The 18404-nt window shown below is 46.0% G+C and overlaps 1 pseudogene; it reads left to right on the forward strand.

Annotated features, from left to right (window-relative positions):
• Nucleotides 1-356: 356 nt before the first annotated feature.
• On the forward strand, nt 357-486 carry LOC112306202 (small nucleolar RNA SNORA42/SNORA80 family; annotated as a pseudogene).
• The last annotated feature ends 17918 nt before the right edge of the window (nt 487-18404 follow it).

Raw genomic sequence — 18404 nt, forward strand, 5'->3', positions numbered from 1 at the left:
ACCGTGTTCTCTCCAAAAGCAACATCGCTCTTCTGGAATTATTTTCTTCTCCTTACCTCAGGGTGTCACGAGAATCCCACCAGAGAAAGTATAACAACTTCTCTAACGGCACCAAGTGGGTGTAACATGACACTGTAGGACACCGTTCACGTCCTTGGTTATGGACAACTGTAGGGAGAAGAAGAGAGGCAGGGAGGGAGGATGCCTTCCTAGGTAGAAATAGATACGTACACACAAAGGTAGCTCAGACCAGCGTATCCCTGATTCCAAGGATGAGTCAACAACTACAGCCAGGGCTTTGTCAAGGGCTGACTTACGATTCTAGAATCCAAAGTCTTAAAAGAGGAAGTTCTTACGCATGGGCTTGGATTTATGGCAGGCCAGTGCCCTGGGTCTCTCATAGTGCCCCATGCCAGAGCACCCTGGCCCGGAACCATTGTCGGGCCTCGCCCATGGGCTGCAGGCTCTGAAGCAGGCTGCACAGTGGAAAAAAAAAAAAAAGACAAAGAGGAAGTTCTAGAGGTTCAAAGAGAGAGTCCTAGAGAGGAAATACTGGGCCAGGCTGTGGGAAATGGTCTCCATGCACGGTGTCCCCGGGAGAACCTCACAGGGTCCCTGGGAGCTCTCTGGAGAATACAGCTGTCGGCGGCCCCATAAATGATGCCACAACTGCAGTGAGCCAGCGCCAGAAGGAAACCCTTCCTTCCTGCAAAACTGGCCCCGACTCACACCCAAAAGGAAAGCCCACCAACCGCGATAATTGACCTGTGGCTTCTGTTCCAAAGAAGAATGTGGCCTTCGGGAGCCAAATTACAGGCTTAGGGTATTTGCCAGCCATAAACAGCTAGTCAACTGTGTATGACCAGGGCTGTCCCCCCTTCTGGAAGGGAGCTCTCACAAGTCTTTCGTATTTAACATGTTGTCCAAGACTCTGCTTCTAAGGCTCTTACAAATCTTCACAGCGTGCCCAGTTAGGGGGAGCGGCGGGGCATGGTTTGTTTTTTGCTGTTTTAATCTGATGACCTTCCAGCAGGACTGACTGTGGAAACCCGCCTTTGTCGTTACTGGTATCATTATCCCTTTCTTTTTCTGACTTTGGAGTCATGGTTTGCACTGAATTGATTTCCAATTTCCCATTTCCACTTGACACATGGAGTCACCTAATTACCCCCAAAAGGGCCTTTTCTTGGAATTTGTATACATATACATACAAATATACATATATATACATATATATACATATATATATACATATATATACATACATGCATGTATATATACACAGAGCAAAAAAAATACACATCATTCCAAAAACCTAAGGAAATTTGTGTATTCCTAACCCCCTTTCAAATTTAAAAAAGTGCATGTGTCTATCTCTATGTATATGTGTTTGTGTGCACGTGTCTGTGTGTAATATTTTTCAAAAGAGTAAGCAGAGCCATTGGCCATGGTGGTCCCGAGTGCATGGCAGGGGAGCCAGAGAGGTTGCCTGAACGTCCACCACTGGCCGAGCCCGCAGAAGCTCTGAGTTCCAGGGCTGGAACACCTCAGGAGTGCCGTTTATTCTGTGCCACTCAGGAGTAGGAACAGCTAGGGCAGATAAAACCAAGAAGCTTAAATGTCTCAAGTCCAAAACGCAAACCTGCCCAAAACTAGAAATAGAAGATTGAGCTTCTTTGTCAAAAACTCAACCAGCACCAGCAAAATAGAGATGGGGCAGCAGAGGGAAGGCAATACTACGGAAACATCATCCTGGATGCTTGCACATCCCTGCTACTAATAAACTCAGCACGGAATACAGGAGATCTATTCTGTGGTCTTGGAAATTTAAAAAAATAAGATACAGTCATGCATATGTCTCAGTCTTTCATAAATAATCTAGTAATTGCCATACATTTCTAATCAGGAGAAGATATGAGTATCCAAAGCTTAATTCTCTCTAGCACAAGAAGCTGGCGTATGCTTTCAATGGAAAATAGGTATGTTTCTAATAAACTGGCCTTAGACTCACTAATTTTTCACGAGACTGTAAGCTCAGGCTGACTGATTTAGTCATGCAGTGTGCCCAGGCTCAAATTCTTAACAGTAAATTGTTCATTGCGAGGGTCATCCCACCCCATTTTGGTCATCACCTCACTACTGCTGGGTTCCTCACATCAATTCCTCATTCATCCCACATGCAGAAATTAACCAACGACTCAGAACATCTTTTATTTTCTTTGGGGGAAATAGTTACTTTGGCAGGAAACCGGTATGAACAAATGGAACACAAATCTAGAGCAAAGTAGCCCTTCTCTGTGTGGGATAAAGACCAGAGATGAGTCATGAAATGCCTCGGACTGGAACTTCTAGAACAAGAAAACCTTCCAGAGGCCAAGAGGGAAGAAACTTGTGACCCTTCCCCTATTTCCAAAATGCAGATGCCGGAGCCAGCGAGGAGACCAGAAGTGGAGACGGGAGCATCCGGGGAGTGTGATGTAAACGTGCAGTAAGGCTTGGGTGTAGAGAAGTGTTTTCTCCCACAACACAACAACACAGTGTCTACTTTGGCACAACGACAGAGACACCACATAGTACACAAAATCATCTGAGTGCCAGGGTGACAAAGCACATTGCAGGGTAAGCCAAATCCATTTTGCTGAGGCAACGTCTGTATCTCTAGCTCACTTCAACCAACTTCTGGATCCACCATGAAATCCAGGCAGAAGACGGGAACACACCCAGGACACTGGCCATGCCATTTGCATTTTGAACAATATGTCTATTTTTGTCACAGCCTCCCAGCCTGTAACAATCACGGCCCCTTCTTGAATGCTTTCTTTGGTCCTCGCACTTACCAGACGCATGCATATACAAGGCCAATCCTCCCAATAATCATGCAAAGTACATTAGTTTTTAAAATGAGGAAACAGACGCCCAGGGAGATTAAGCCCAAGCTCACTCAGCAGTAAGTGACAAAGCTGAAAGTCCCTCTGGCTTTGAATCCTGTGCTCCATCTACTACATCCTTTTCTTCTTCCTTTTCACTCTCGACACACCTCAGCGGAAAGGTGCCACTTTTCAGGGCTTGCACTTCCCTTGATTACTTCACCATCCATTCCCACTATGGAGGCCTGCCCCATCCAGCACTGCCCGCACCTGGATGCGAGGTCAGCCAACTCTGCAGGTTTACTATGGGGAAGTCCACTTGACTCTCCTTCTTAAACCACACTTCATAGTCACTTTTACCACCAATAAGAGCAATATTCTGTTTTCCACTCACCTTATCCTTTATCTGATTTCTCAGTTAGTTCAATACGCTGCTGGGGGAGAGGGGTGTTATGGACGAGGTGCACACAATAAGCTGAAAGCACTCTTTCAGAGAATGTGCTCCTACGCCTGGGTGGATTTTACCTTTGCTTACTGAGCAAGAGCGTTCCCTATGCAAACCAACACCGTAAGCAAATACAGCAGTTGTTTAACCTGCATGCACACGCACACACATGCACACGTGTTGTGCAGAGAAATTAGGTTAGGAATATATGTGTTAATTTGTCTCTGGGGAACAATTTTAATTATAAATGAACCTCTTTTATTCCTTAACTAGGCCCAGTAGGACTTCTCTTTGGCAGTGCCAACTTTTTTCTTTTTCTTTTTTTTAGCTGTTGGTTAGAAATGTTCTTTGTAACTGAAAGCAATAAAACTATTTTCATTAAAAAGAGAGAGGGAAATTCTATAGATCAGATTGAAATTCTCCCCCATAACAATGAGTCATTAAGATTTTATTTTGGCTTCTCTTTTTCCCCTGGTTAATTAATATTAAGACCCCCCCCCCCCAATTCACAGATGGAAAACAGCAACATAGCTTGCCATGTACTGAAACCAAGGAACCTCACAACACACACAGCTCGTGGCGTGCGGAGCCAAACACTCGGCTGCTCTAGGGCTCCCTTGAATACAGCAACCAATGTATTTGCTTAGCAAGAGAAAAAACATTTCACAGCATGTTCTATTAGTAGCTGTTTTTTGTAACCTCTTAAATAATAAAAGTCAATAATGAGGGCAGTCAAATAATGACTTCAAACTCACCCAGGGACGACCAGGTGAAGATTCTCAGTGGACCAGGTTACTAATCACTGCAAGAAAGGAGAGCAAGTTTATGACCAGATGGCCCACAGCATTAATCAATGGCTGAAAATTCAATAATCACGGATTCATTCCAGTGCTGACTGACTGCTATTTACATGTTACTGATCACATACAGAGTCAGAATAATTGCTGGGAACAGACACACTGAACTGCGGGAGACATAAGGGGCTGCCTAACTTTGGGGCTCCATGGACAGCAAATGGATCATCAGGACCACGACCGCACACTGCACAGTTCACTTGAACGTGCATCCCGTGTGCCACGCCCCAAACTCAGATACCAGCAGGTTCAACTAGGTAACAAAAATGAGTGATGTAGGACCAGGTAACTAGTTCACACAACGTGTCCTCTAAACTCTCAGCAGGACTGGCTACAGGATGTGCAGAGTCCAATGCAAAAGGAAAAGGCAATGCAGACTCACACACCCCTCCCTACGAGTCCGTGTACATGCTGTGTGCATGCTGTGCACATGCTGGCCCCCGGCCCGCCGACTTCCAGGAGCCCCTCCCGCAAGCTGCTGAATCGGCTCCCATGTCCCAACCATGAGCCTAGCACCTCAACTCATGGCAAGCAGATATGGCACCTCTGGGCCAGGACATGCTAGGTACCCAGACGAGGGGTAGACAAGAGGCTCACTCCTACCCAGTCATCCACCAGGAAACACACTGGCACTGCCAGCCCAGGGTGAGACTGCTGCTCCCATGTCCTGCTCCAAGATGCCATGGGACATGCACGTGCAATCCTGACACTCCCCCACCCATGCTCAGTAGTCATGAGGGTGGGGCAGGGCAGGACCCATGGGGAACAATGATGATGTTGGAGCCTGAGAAGAACTCCTGGGGATGACAGTGAAGCCTTCCAGAAGACTCAGACTGACCCCCATGGCTGAGATGACCCTCCTTTCTATTGTCACGATCAGTGTAAACAGCCTTCCCTCTGGGAGCAGGGATATCAAAACCCCCACATAATTTTTACTACTGTATGTACAAAAGGACTCATTTCCAGGCCCCAGGCAGCAGCATGGAGCCCTGGGGAGACATGAGATTTGAAACAATACCCAACTCTTAATCCTCCTGGACATGTGACCTTAACTTCTCAGAGTGTGTATTGTATCTTCTGTAAATTAAATCAGTAGTATCTCATTGCATAATGTTGGTCATAGGGAGCAAATGTCAAAGAACATGAGTCTGTATAGAAATTGGTTAACAGGACATGGACTATGTCCAACTACCTCTACTCACTCTTTTCTTGCGACTTTTCTCACAACCTGGCCCAACCTTGCCTTAGAGGCCATGGACTAAACTACTTAGTATTAACTCTGAGTCCCTGCCTTCTACGTCTACCCAATTTCCATGTACAGAAAGACTCAAATTGGAAAATATATAGCTTTATGACCACATTGTGCCCGAATGACTGACTAGTTTAAATTCCTTATGCATTAACAGGGGATGAGGGCAATTATGTGGTTTGGTGTTCCTTGAACATGAGCCAAACCCTGAGCCAGAAGAACCTCCAATCTCTGTTGAAGGACCTACTACAGGCTGACACTTTCCATCAGCATAAAAGTACCCTGCCATGTTACTTTTATAAACTGAGACATAGAGAAGGTAAGTTTCTTGCCTCAAGAAAATAGCAGGGCGGGGAGTCAAACTCAGATCTCACTGGCCTACACACTTCTCCAGATAATGCAACAGGCTACATGAAAGCCCCTGGCCGGGAGCAGCGCAGCAGGCCTAGGACGCATGTTGTACTGAGTCAAGCCTAAGGAAGAGCTGTTTGGCAAATAAAATCAGGATCACCCTGCATTTAAGGAATCAGTTCAGTGCCCTTTGACCCAGCAATTCCGCTGCTGGGATTATACCCTAAGAACCCTGAAACACCAATCCAAAAGAACCTGTGCACCCCAATGTTCATAGCAGCACAATTTACAATAGCCAAGTACTGGAAGCAACCTAAGTGCCCATCAGCAAATGAGTGGATCCAAAAACTATGGTATATTTACACAATGGAATTCTACGCAGCAGAGAGAAAGAAGGAGCTTATACCCTTTGCAACAGCATGGATGGAACTGGAGAGCATTATGCTAAGTGAAATAAGCCAGGTGGTGAGGAACAATTACCATATGATCTCACCCTTAACTGGAACATAATCAATAGAAGAAAAAAAGCAAACAAAATACAACCAGAGACATTGAGGTTGGGAACAGTCTAGCAGTGGCCAGGGGGAAGTGGGGTGGGGACAGTGGGAAGAGGGGATTGCAGGAACTATTATAAAGGACACATGGACAAAATCAGGGAGGAGAGTGGAGGTGGGGGACGGAGGTGGGTTCAGCTGGGGTGGGGTGGAGGGATGGGGAGAAAAGGCATACAACTGTAATTGAATAACAATAAAAAATTTTTAAAAATCTTATATACAGAAAAAAAAAGGAATCAGTTCAGTATGTTCCTTTAAAAATAAATGTTGAGAAAATCTACTGGCACCATCGAATATAAAAATGTGAAGACAGTAAGAGCTGCTGTGCTCTATTTCTTGAGAGACTCAGAAATGTAAATCTCACAGCAGAGCCGGTCTTTGCAGAATCTGTTGTTTGGTGTTCTTTTTGCTATGCATGCTGAAGTTTATTTCATGTCCCCAAAATATCCCAGATCAGTGTAAAGGACAAGAATGTTTTTCAAAATTTAATTTGGCAGAAATAGACATGTTAATGAATTTATATAAATCCTGTTAAGGAGGGGAATACATTAGGGCTATTGTGTTGTTACAATACTCTTTCCTCCAGAGGCTGGAGTGTAAAAGGAATGTCAACTGGATCATTAAAACGATGAAAAGGTTCACTCACCTCCTTGTGTCTGATGTGCTTGCACAATAGCTTTGGGGGGGTGCAAGAAGAGCAAGTGGGCAGGCTGTCACCAGAACCTAGAGCTGAGGCAACTTTTTGGGTCTGTGATCAAAGTTGGGAGCAGTAGCCAGCAAGGCAAAGAGATGGCAATGCCAACACCAGGCTGGGAGATCACAAGCAAGACTAGCCAAGCAAGATGGATCAGAAGCCAAGAGCCAATGTCCCTGGAGACAAAGCACAGGAGACAATCACCAGGTGAGCCAGCAGATCTTCCTCCCAGACCTCTGATTATCCGAAGCATCTACAGATGCTACCTGTGACACGATGCTCTGAAAGCCAGGTTGTTCCAGGTACATTCAGCATACTCTCTGAATGATGGCCCTTCTGACTACACTGTCCATCGCTCTTCAATTTCTTTTGTTTGTCAAGTGCTATTACATTTACCTACAAAGAGCTCTGGAGTCCTCCTCTTCCCTTCTTTCCCTCTAAGGTGGTCCTTATCACCACTCATCCAGATCACAGTGTCCTACAACCAGACTTTCCACTTCTGGTCTGCTCTAACCTCTCCCAGTACCTCCAACCCTAACCATTTCATTTCTCTGATTAGAGACTTGGATCACGTCTGGGCCTTTTGGCAAAGAACGATTAGAGACTTGGAGCATACAATCTGCAACCCCTTGCTGGTATTGATGTTGATGTTGATGCTGAAACTAATGAGCTGCTGTGTGCCTGGCTTTGTTGCGAGCCCCAGGGATACAAAGAAGAATAGGGCAGAGCTCTTTCTTTCCAAAGAGCTCACCATGCTTTGGAGAAGAAAATCAACTTCATCTCCTGCCATCTATCTCTATTCACATCATGTTCCTGCCACAGTGTATTAATTTCTGCTGTTTAGTAAGTTCTTGCTTCTGCCTGTCACTCTTCTGCATGGGATATGCCTATTCACCCTTCAACACCCAACTCACTTATTATCATGCACACAAAATTCTTCTCTGTTCCCTAAACAGAGATTTGTCTTGTGTGTGTTCTGGAGTGCTTTGCATTTCTCTTTATTTAGTGATTTCATTAATTGTAAGTATTTGCTTTAAGATTTTTCTCTTCCACTAGACTGTATCCATTTTTCAAGTATAAGAACCATATTCTGTTCACATTTGCATTGCTCAAGAGCTAACAGAGTACTGAAATAGACAAGGCATTAAAGAAACACAGTTTTTAAAAAAATAATTTGTTAATTAATGTATAAATGCAGACAAGGTTTGGGAAGTCAGATTGAAATTTGATGTAAAAAATCACACGAGCATCTATATTTCACTTAGTGTATTGAAATCTGAAGGTGGAATGCGAGAGAAACAGCCAGAATTTTTGGCAGGTAACGGGGAGACTCTCGGTTTTAGAAATGTAATTATCATAGGTTTAAATGACTTGAGAGGAATCTATCCACCACATAAATAAATTACTTCCTCAAAAACATTCAAGTCATATTTCTAATTCTTATCAGCAAGATCATCTATTCCTGTCTCCTTAATCTTTTCTTTGGCCTGGTGTTAAATTGATTTTATTAAACAATTTTTTTCTATCTAATGAAAGGCACGTTTCAGGCAGGTGGGAGGTGAATCAAGCTCTCCTTCATCTCCCGAGCCATCCAGAGAGCACCCCGGGCAACAAGGGCTTGGCTACCAGAGACGAGAAAGTCGATAGCTGACGGCAGGGAAAGAGCCCGAGGCATTGATCATCTCCTAGGACTGGGGAGTTGAGACACAGCCACAGAATTCAGCACCTCATTAACTCTCTTTGTGCTGGAAAGGAGGCATATTTTTAAATGATTTCAGCTTAGAAGTGGGAAAGAGATTTTAAGACAATTTAACTGAACACAGAGTTTCTCAGCTCGGTTGACATTTCGGGCCAGATAATTTTTGGTGGAGAGGGCGGGTGGGGCACTGTCCTGTGCACTCTAGGACATTTAGCAGCACCCCTGGCTTCTATCTATTTAGATGCCAGTAGCAAACCCCAGTCGTGATAACTAAAAAATGTCACCAGACATTGTCAAATGTCCCTTTGGTGGGGGGCAGGAGGAGAGGCTAAATCGGCCATGGTGGAGAAACACTGATCTAACCTACCATGCATGAAAAAAATGCCTCTAACTTCATTATAGAGAAATGCTTTAATAATGACAAAAGTGTAGAAGAGTGTCAAATTAATACTTAGGCAAATAATGCTGTTCACATTATGCTAAAGAGATCATTGCTGGGAACCCCAGCAGAAAGAATGTGGACTAGACTTGAACATAACCTCAGTTAAGGGTCTATTCTGGATGAGCAGTGGAGGCAACCTGCTAGGCGGCCAACTTCTCCTTCCTCAGTGTTTTCTAGAGTGCATGCTGTGGCTTGCTCTGCAGCCAGATCAGAAGCCTTTGAACAGAGCATAGATGTATGGAGAGAAGTTTGCGCAGCATGGTGATGTCTGAGATGGAACAGTCTTACGTAAGAAATCTGTGGAGAAGAAGAGGCCAGAGATAGGGCCTGGGGTGTGGAGTGAGGCAGAGATGAAGTGATCCAATTCAAATGTTTTTGTAAATACTCTACAGATAATCACCAGAAGCACTGGTGTGGGTAAGTAGGAATGAGGACCAATCTGTGCTAGAATGGCCACTCCGAAAGCAGAGGAGTGACTTCGCTGGAGATTGAAGGATTTGGGGGCAGGAAGATGAACCAGGATGCCCTGCTACCATAATTCAGGAGAGAAAAGAGCCTGAGGACACAGGAAATAAACAACTGGGCGTGCTGGGAAGCACAGAAAGAAAGGGACCAGAGAGAAGAGGAGGCACCCCACAAAAGAAACTGGATGTGAAAATTTGCCCAATGAGAAGTGCTAGAATAGCTCCATACCTCCTGAGTTTACACAGGCCTTACATGCCTGTATTAATTCTAAATAAAGACTCAGACATGACAACACTGGACAAGAGCCCTGACAGTCGAAAGCATCGATGCTCTGCCAGGCGCTGCACTGGACATGGCTCACATGCTCTCTCAAGGACTGTGTGCCAGAAGCTCACTGGTATCCCTGCCCATTGGTGTCCTTGCACCCTGGTGAGGCCAGACATCCACCCCTTTCTTGGACTGGCCCTCAGGATCTCCCCAAAAAGGCCCATTTTGCTCCATTTCTCCTGCCCGGCAGCAACATGAATCACTCTTTGGACGACATCAGCCCTACAAATCAATTCAACGAATGAGATCAAAACACAAGCCAAAGGTGCCAGGTCTTCTTTCCTCTGATTTGCACAGATCGAAAACTGCTCTGGGATTTCTGAAGAGAACAGCTCAGACTCTTCCCTCACAGCACCACACTGGGCTCAGATGAGACCAGACCACCCTTGGGGACTGCCACGATGTTCTTGAAATGTCAGAGGCAGCACTGCAAGCCCTGAGCCTCCGTCACATTCTGGGCAATGGGTATTGATTTCAGACACTGTTTCAGAGCAAAACTGAAAGCGTGTGACTTTGCAGCTTGTCAAGCACTCAGGCTGGTCTTTGACAAGGGGTTTTGCAGCAGCAGCCCCACGCCTGGTGCCTTTGAAAGCAGAGCCAGGCCCCTGAGACTGGTTTCCTCATTCCCCGAGATTCGATCCGATCCGTGATGCAGCCAGTCGGCGTTTCCATTCTTTTAACAAGTGCATACAGAGTGCTCAGGGCAGGAGAAACAGAACACCTCCCGTCATTGGTGTGGACAAGATTCAGGCAGAAGAAAAACGTCAACAAGCTCTGATGTCTCTGTCTTTGGTACTTTCTGAGGGTCTGTTCTCCTTTTGGGAAAGTGGATGTTTATTCAACAGACATTCACTACACATTATGGCAGGCTATGGGGTGGGGGAAAGAAGATAATAAGGAAGTCTTTGCCTCAGGGGAATGTGTAGTCTAGGAGGAAAAACAGACACAGATACAGATGCTATGAAGAAGCAAATCAAAGTGAGAAGGAGGAGGTAAGAAGCAGAGTATGTGGTCAGAGCTGCACTAACGCTCAGGTGGGCAAAATTCCCAGGCCAGTTCTAGATGGGTTATTAAAGGGAGAGAACGTTAGGACCAAAACAGACACGGATATTCTGCCATCTAGTTGATGGTGAAATCCTCATGTCCACAAAACACGCCTGAATTTGAACTCATCATTGAATAGATCATCTATCCAGCTAAATACTCTCTCCACATTTTAAATCCAAATGACACTGGAATGATTAGGTTAATCTCAGAGTTTCAAATTTTATAGCCCTAAACTCTGTGCATAGGATACAGCTCTGCAAACCATCTTTTCATGAAAAGGCACCAATTGTGAGAATAAAGTAGCCTTCAAATAGGAATGTGGGCCCAGAGCAGGGAAACTGACATTGCAAGTGACCTTGGGGTTTCTCTCTTCAACCTCAGAGAACCACAGGAAGAAAAGGCAAAAGTAGCGGTGGAACTAAAGTAACACAGGTGTTTAAGGTGGTCTAAATGGCATCTATTTTTAATGATCTCAGATGCTAGAAACCCAAGGAAGGAAAGTCAGGTTTAAAAATAACCAGTGAGCCCTTACTTAGTACCATTTTTCACAAAGTTGCTAAACTTCCCTGTGTCATCTTGCACAGTATCTTAAGGGTATTGGTGTCCCCAGTGCTTAGGGATTAGACAGGGAAAGGGAAAAGAAATGCCTCAGGGAAGGCATACAATGGAAGACCTCTAAACATAAGCTAAATGATTAAATAAATTAAGCCAAAGGCCACCTACATATTTGTAGGAGAATCTCAGACTATTTGTTCGTGCATTTCATTCGTTACGTCAACAAACCCTTACTGAATTCCTCAGATTTGCCAGGAACTAGACTGAGAAGCTGGTATTTCAGAAGCTGGCCACCCAGGAGATCATGCTAGGAATGCGTATTGACTTAAAATAGTAAATAAACCTTCTCATCTCTTTCATAAATTAAAAATAAATAACAGTCATTCTGCTTCTATTTCTCTCAATCAGTCAATTGTTTATCCAACCAAGACTGAAGCATTTGCTCTGTGCCAGGCATTTTCCCACGCCTTTGGAGAATACCAAAATGAATAGAGTACAACCCATGCCTTTAAAGAGACCCAGTCAAGAATTTCTGGTAATTCCAGCTAACTGCGATCCACATGATAATTATTACATAAACAAACGCTATAAAACGTACCAGCAAAAGGTGGGAGGGATGGGGTGGGATTTTTAAACTTTTGAGGAAAAAAAAGAGGTGATATTTGATGTCACCAACTATGTGAACGACTCTCCCAGGCCACAAAAAAAAAAGGTAGAAAAGAAGAGCATTCTTGACTGACACCCACACACACTATGGGGCACAGGGACGAGGGGCCCGGGGAGTCCAGCCAGGGGTGCAGAAGAACCATGTGCTCTGAACAGGGGACCTGATGCACCCCACAGAACCAAGCACCAAGGGCAAGATCCTGGCAGCTTGAAGGCGTTTAGACTTATTCCAGCCCACACCAAGGGTGCTTTCAGACACCTACGCCCACACTTCCTCAAGCACAGCTCATACATTTAAATTTGGCCCGAGAACAAGTGTGTCGACAAGCAAAGAGCCATTTCATTTTCCTTAGAGAATGAAACGCTACGGTCCTCCACGCTGGGCTGAATTTTGAGAGGCAGAAGCGTTTTGTCAATGGAGACACACAGGGCATCACTACAATGCCGCACCTAACCTCTGTCACTTGCTCGTGCGTTTATTCGACAGCTCCACATCAGTCCAGGCAGGGCTCCAGGCACCACGCCAGACCCTGAGTATAAACCATGATGCAAACAGACGTATAAGGGTCTGACAGAAGAGGTGGGAGGTCAGACAATGTAAGTGCCGGCTGTCAGACAGGCTCCACGGCAGGGACCACTGATGCTTTAAGAGTGAGTTGCCTTGTTACATTTCATTCGACAAGCCCGCTTGGAGGCAGTCGGAGCAAACCTCACAACCAGTGTCCCCGAGCGGGCCTCATCACACAGAGCCGTTGCGTCTCCCATGGATGAGCTGTCCCATCTGGGTGCACACTGACAGCAAGAGGGGCACGTCCTCCCACACGTGACAGAACTTGTTGCAAAGTCATCATTTTCTCTGTTAGTCTAGAGTGACCCTGGAATCTTGTCCAGAAAACTCTAATTGGAAAGGAAAACAAATTTGTGTCATTGAAAAGCTGTGACTGACCCCATCGCTTCAGTCAGTAGATGGGAAATTCAAGTGCAGCTCCTGGGTATAATTACCCATCATGTCTTCAATACAAAATTACTGATTTCACAAGGGAGAGGCATTCCACATACAAACACTGTGACAATATAAAAGGAGAGTGGGACAATAGATTTCATAAATGGAACAGATGAGTAGCAGAGATTTTTCCTTTGCCACTGTTTTATGCCTTGGGATGATATATATGCTACCAATTTGTAATCGCCTCTGAGCTAGGATTTATATATCGGTTTTCTTTTCCTATAATCACAGGCTCTCCCCACCTTCACAGATTCCTCATCACAGCTTCCTGGGCACCTCAGAGAGCATGGAGCTAGGAGTCAAGAAAAGTGGGTTATTTCTTAGACTCAGTCACAGGCTACATTTTATGGGCAAAGTTGTTTAATCCCTGCTCAATGTTTCTAGGCTAATAACATGTAAACAGTGGCACCCCCGCCAGCCCCAAACTCCCAGCCTGCTGGGAAAAGCACTGGGTTTAGAGTTAAGAGGTGAAAGTCTGATTCTGGTTTTGCCGCCGACTGGCAAATTACTTCGGCTAAATCACATAACCTCACTGAGACCTAGGTAATTCGCCCGTCGAGGGGGCCTAATTCCACTTGCCTCATAAATTCATCCTGAATAAAGTAAGACAAGGTATTTTATAAGCCACAGCCACTTACAGTGGCATAAGGCATTATTAACTAGGATTGAAGAGGACCATAAGTAAGGTCTTTTACCTCTAGTGTCCAGCAGAGCATTTAGCACATGTGACACTGAATGTCTCAGGCAGCCAACTGTGCTGCATGCACTGTCCACAATCAGCTTTAACCTGTCGGACATTTAGGACTAAGTCCTTTTATCGTCAGCTGAGGAAAAGGCTGGGGGACCCTAAGGGGCAGAATGCCAGGGCAGCCCAAGTTGCCTTGCACTGGGTGTATCTAAGGAAGACTGGACGATGCTAAGACTCAGCGACAGAGGAGCAACGGCTGGTGCTTCTCAGTACTGGGGAAGGTAGGACAGAGAATAAGACACTCCTTCCTGACCCAGAAACCTCAGGTTTAACAGTAAAAAGGCCTGTGTGCCACCTGCCACCTGCTATGGTCAGACCAGTCCAGCACTCAGACCAAGACTTGGTCAACAAGAACCAGGAGGAATCTTTCTAGGCTAATGACACAGGAGACTGAACTTCAAAGCGGCTTTTGAAGGAGTCTGTTTCCAAACCCAAGTCCATTCACTTCAATGCCTCCCTCTCAGACTTCTCCTGGCTGACCCACTGGTCCACAGCACAGTTGGTCAAAAAGAGGGAGACATGCTTCCCCAATACCCCCAAGTGTCCCCAGCATGCCGGACTTCTTGACCTGGAGTGACAGTCCTCGCACTGGCACCTCCTGCTCTGGCCTTGGTTGGGGGCGCTGAGGGCAGGGCTTCCACCACAGCCCCTGCCAAGCCAAACCCCGGGCCCACGGGCATGGATTCTTCAGCCTCATTTCCCCCGGGTGACTTTTACAGCTCTGCCATAGCAGTTACTTTTTCTAAGGTCAAGATCTACATGTTTATTTTGACTGGAGTTTCTTGGCCTAATTCTGATTGGAAAAAAGAAAAAAAAAAAAAGGACACAAATAGATTAATAGTTTGCAAGTGAAATCTACAGCTCATTTGGGGAAATCTCTAATGAGAACTTTGCTTTATTTCATTGAAAAGGGCAAGAAAGAGTGACATTTCTGTTAGGTTCGGGGCGCCCACAGGGCCAAAAAGCAAGTCCCAGAAAAGAACATCTGGTTGGCAAACACAAAGGAACACAACACCTGCAAACTCCTCATGTGTTTACTCTGTAACTGGTTGTCTATTATCCACCAGAGGGAAAAAAAAAAAGATGTTTGGGGGCTGGAAATGGGCTGTTCACGCCAAGAACGTCTGGTGTGATAACGCGGCCTGTTTACCTTGGAATTCTCCCCACCCTAGCATGGGCGGGTCCTGCTGAGCCAAGGCAGCTTTGGAACAGTTTTCTGCCCAGCGCCTCAGTTGAACCGTCTGCAGCTTCGGAGCGGGAGACCAGGGCAGGGACAGGGTGGGGGGGGGGGGGACCGGAGTGTGGAGATGACTGCTGGGCATCAGGATGCAGTTCTGATGTTATTTATTCCTCCGTGATAATTTTCTGGCAGGCTCTTCATTTCTTAGCCTCTGGAAGGAGTTGCACATATCAGAAACCACACAAAAACAGACCGTTTTAACACCCACACTTACAGGAAACTTCACCCCAGGGGCCCTGAGCGCTTCTAAAGGAACAAGCGGGCGGCTATGTGCAATTCAGGCCTTGGCAGCTGCGGCTGTCTGCCCCAAGCACAATTCACCAGGTCCCCCTTTGAAGCACTCTTGTTCTGGGGTGAAGCATCTCCCAAAGAGGCCTCGCTAAAAGCAGCTCACGGAGCTCAGGGCAGAAGACTTTCCCCACTAAGGTGAGCCCCCTTACTGCCAGGGAGGCTCCCAAACCCAGCACCATCCCCTGTCAACACCCTGAGTTGAAACTGCAGAGTTGGATGGGTACAGTGGATATGCTGGCTTGGGGACAATTTGAAGCCTAAGATGAATTTGACGTGAGCAGATGTGTGGAAAACAACAGAATTTGCATTTATTGGAGTCTCTGCTTAAGGCCAGTCTAGACAATTAGCACTTTGCATGCCTTTTCTCATATAATTCTCCTAACAGCGCTGTTCTCCTTATTTCATAAGCTAGGGAAAGAAGGCTTGGGAGGTTAAGCAATTCTCCCAGGGCGGTTACTCAGGAAAGGCTAGGGTTTCAAACCAGGCCTCTCTGGCTTTTTTCCACTACACCATGTGGCCTGCAAAAGGTTGACATGCATTTATATCCTTTTGCCTCCAAATTTTACGCAGAAAGGCCTAGTGTGGTGCTGGGTTGCTTGTCTGTTTCTAATGGCCGAGCCTGGTCTCTATTCAGTCACACTCCCCAATGTGGAGTGTGACTGGGGAGGAATGGCTGGATACTGAGTTCAATCACCTATGGCCAATGATTTAATCAATCATGACTTTATAATGAAGCCTCCATGAAAGCCTAAAGGGACAGGCTTCGGAGAGCTTCCGGGCTGGTGACCACGCTGGAGGCAATAGAAGAGTGGTGTGGTGGGAAGAAGCACGGACACTCCGCAGCCTTTCCCCAAACCTTGCCCTAGACATCTCTTTCTGAGTTAGCATTTTACAGTAAACTGGTGATCTAGTAAGTACAATGCCCCTCTGAGTTCTGTGAGCAGCTCTCACAAATTAATTGAACTGAAGGAGGTGGTCACAGGAACCTCCAAACTACAGCCAACTGTTTAGAAGCTCAGGTGACAACCTGGTTGCAGTTGGCATCTGAAGGGATGTGGGCAGTCTTGTAGAACCGAGACCTTAGCCTGGAGGATGCTATCTCCAGGAAGACAGTGTCAGAGCTGAGGAGGACATCCAGCTGGTGTGGGAGAATCGCTTGGCAATATAAGAAAAGACACACGTCACAATGCATTATCTCAATAAACCTCATCATCATGAATTCTGGGAGGTGCGTATGCTCGTGCCCAAGTGTCAGATGAGAGCTCCAAGGCTTAGAGAGCTGATCCTAAGGCCACACAAGGCCCCGAGTCCCAAAAGGGTGTGATGGGTGGAGAAACCTACTGGGCGAGGATTCAACTGAACTTCAAGGAAAGCAACACCAAGTTTTTGCATTATTCTTTATTTGAATATAGGGTTCTGTAGCTTCAAAAGATATAGAAAACAAAGGTTTAGAGAAAAACCTAATGCAGAGGTTAATGCAAACAAAAAGGAGAGTCACAAATGCGAATGCCCAACAGGTGCTTTTCAAATTCTCTAAACTTGTGTCCACCTCAGCCTCACTGCAATTATCCCTAAGATTTCACCCGTAACTGCATGCAATTTGCACCCAGAAATTCCCTCACACTGTAGTAATTTGGTCATGAACTTGAAATGGCTCAGGGGTGGGGAAGGGGATGAGGAGAAGGGGCAGGAAGAGAAAAGGTAATTTCATTGGGCAAGGCTGAGACCCTGGGGTGTGGTCTTTGAAGAAGAGGCCAACCCAAAATGTTGCTGCACTGGATTGGGGGTGCCTTCAAGTCAAGTCAAAATGGCCTTTGAATGGGGGGCACCCCCCGCTTTTTCTTCTGTACTTAGGGAAACTGAACCACACACAGTCCTCGACTGGATGCACAGTCCTGCCCACTGGAGCCTTGTGTATAGTTCTCAGGGCTGTGGTTAGCATCCCATCTGCCACAACTCCAGAACTCCCAGCAACTGTGCAACTTTTCAAAAAAAATTAATAAGTTTGGGTTTATCTTTGGCTGAACCTTGTTTCACTGTGTGGCCCTGGGCCAGTCCAGTGACCTGCTTGCGTCCTGATAAGTCAAACCAGCTGGAAAACCGAGTAAGAAACATGGACCTCACTGGGAAACAGATGCTACAGCTGAGCTGAACGTTTTTATTTTAACAAATAAACTGGGGGCTCAAGGGCAGGAGGGAGCGGTGAGCTGTTTCAAATACTCCAGCTGAGGAGCAGAGTCAGCAGAGGTAGGTCGTCTACAGTCAATGTGGCCGCCCATTCCTGAGGCACGGAGCAGAGCCCCTTGGAAGCCTCAGGGGCCAGAGAACCTCTGTAAATCCTGCTGGGTCACGGGTAACCTCCCTTTAGACAACTTGACCCTTGAAGGGAAGGTCCTTGGGGATCAAATTTGTTAAAATATCTCATGCAAGCTGTACTGGTGCCTATTGGAAATGGCAAGCTCTCTTGACCGACACTGCCTACCCTCCTCCCATTACTGTTTGTGGCCACCACTGTCATTGCTATGTAGCATCTAATGTGGATTATTTGCTTGCTAGAACATAAGCTCCTCCAGGAAAGCGACTTTAGTTTACTTCAGTCACTGCTGTGTCTGCAGTGCTGGAGATGGTCCAGTAACAAGTCTGTTTTCTCTGGAATGGAAAGTGGGGACGATTAAGTGCCACGGCGAAGATACATGGGGAAGCTGCTAGCATGCTTATTAAGCAGTTGCTCTGGCCAACCTTTAAGTAAGTAGAGTACATCCTACCAGATGTTCTTACTGTGACAGAATGAGATTACAGGAACAGATGCTTCTGACATCACGGTAACAGACTATGGTGATAGAAAGGTTGCATCGCTCACACCTGGTTCACTGAGACTGGACTGGACTTTAGCAACCTGTTCCC

Source organism: Desmodus rotundus, chromosome 10 (genome assembly GCF_022682495.2).
Source record: "Desmodus rotundus isolate HL8 chromosome 10, HLdesRot8A.1, whole genome shotgun sequence".
Classification (NCBI taxonomy): domain Eukaryota; kingdom Metazoa; phylum Chordata; class Mammalia; order Chiroptera; family Phyllostomidae; genus Desmodus; species Desmodus rotundus.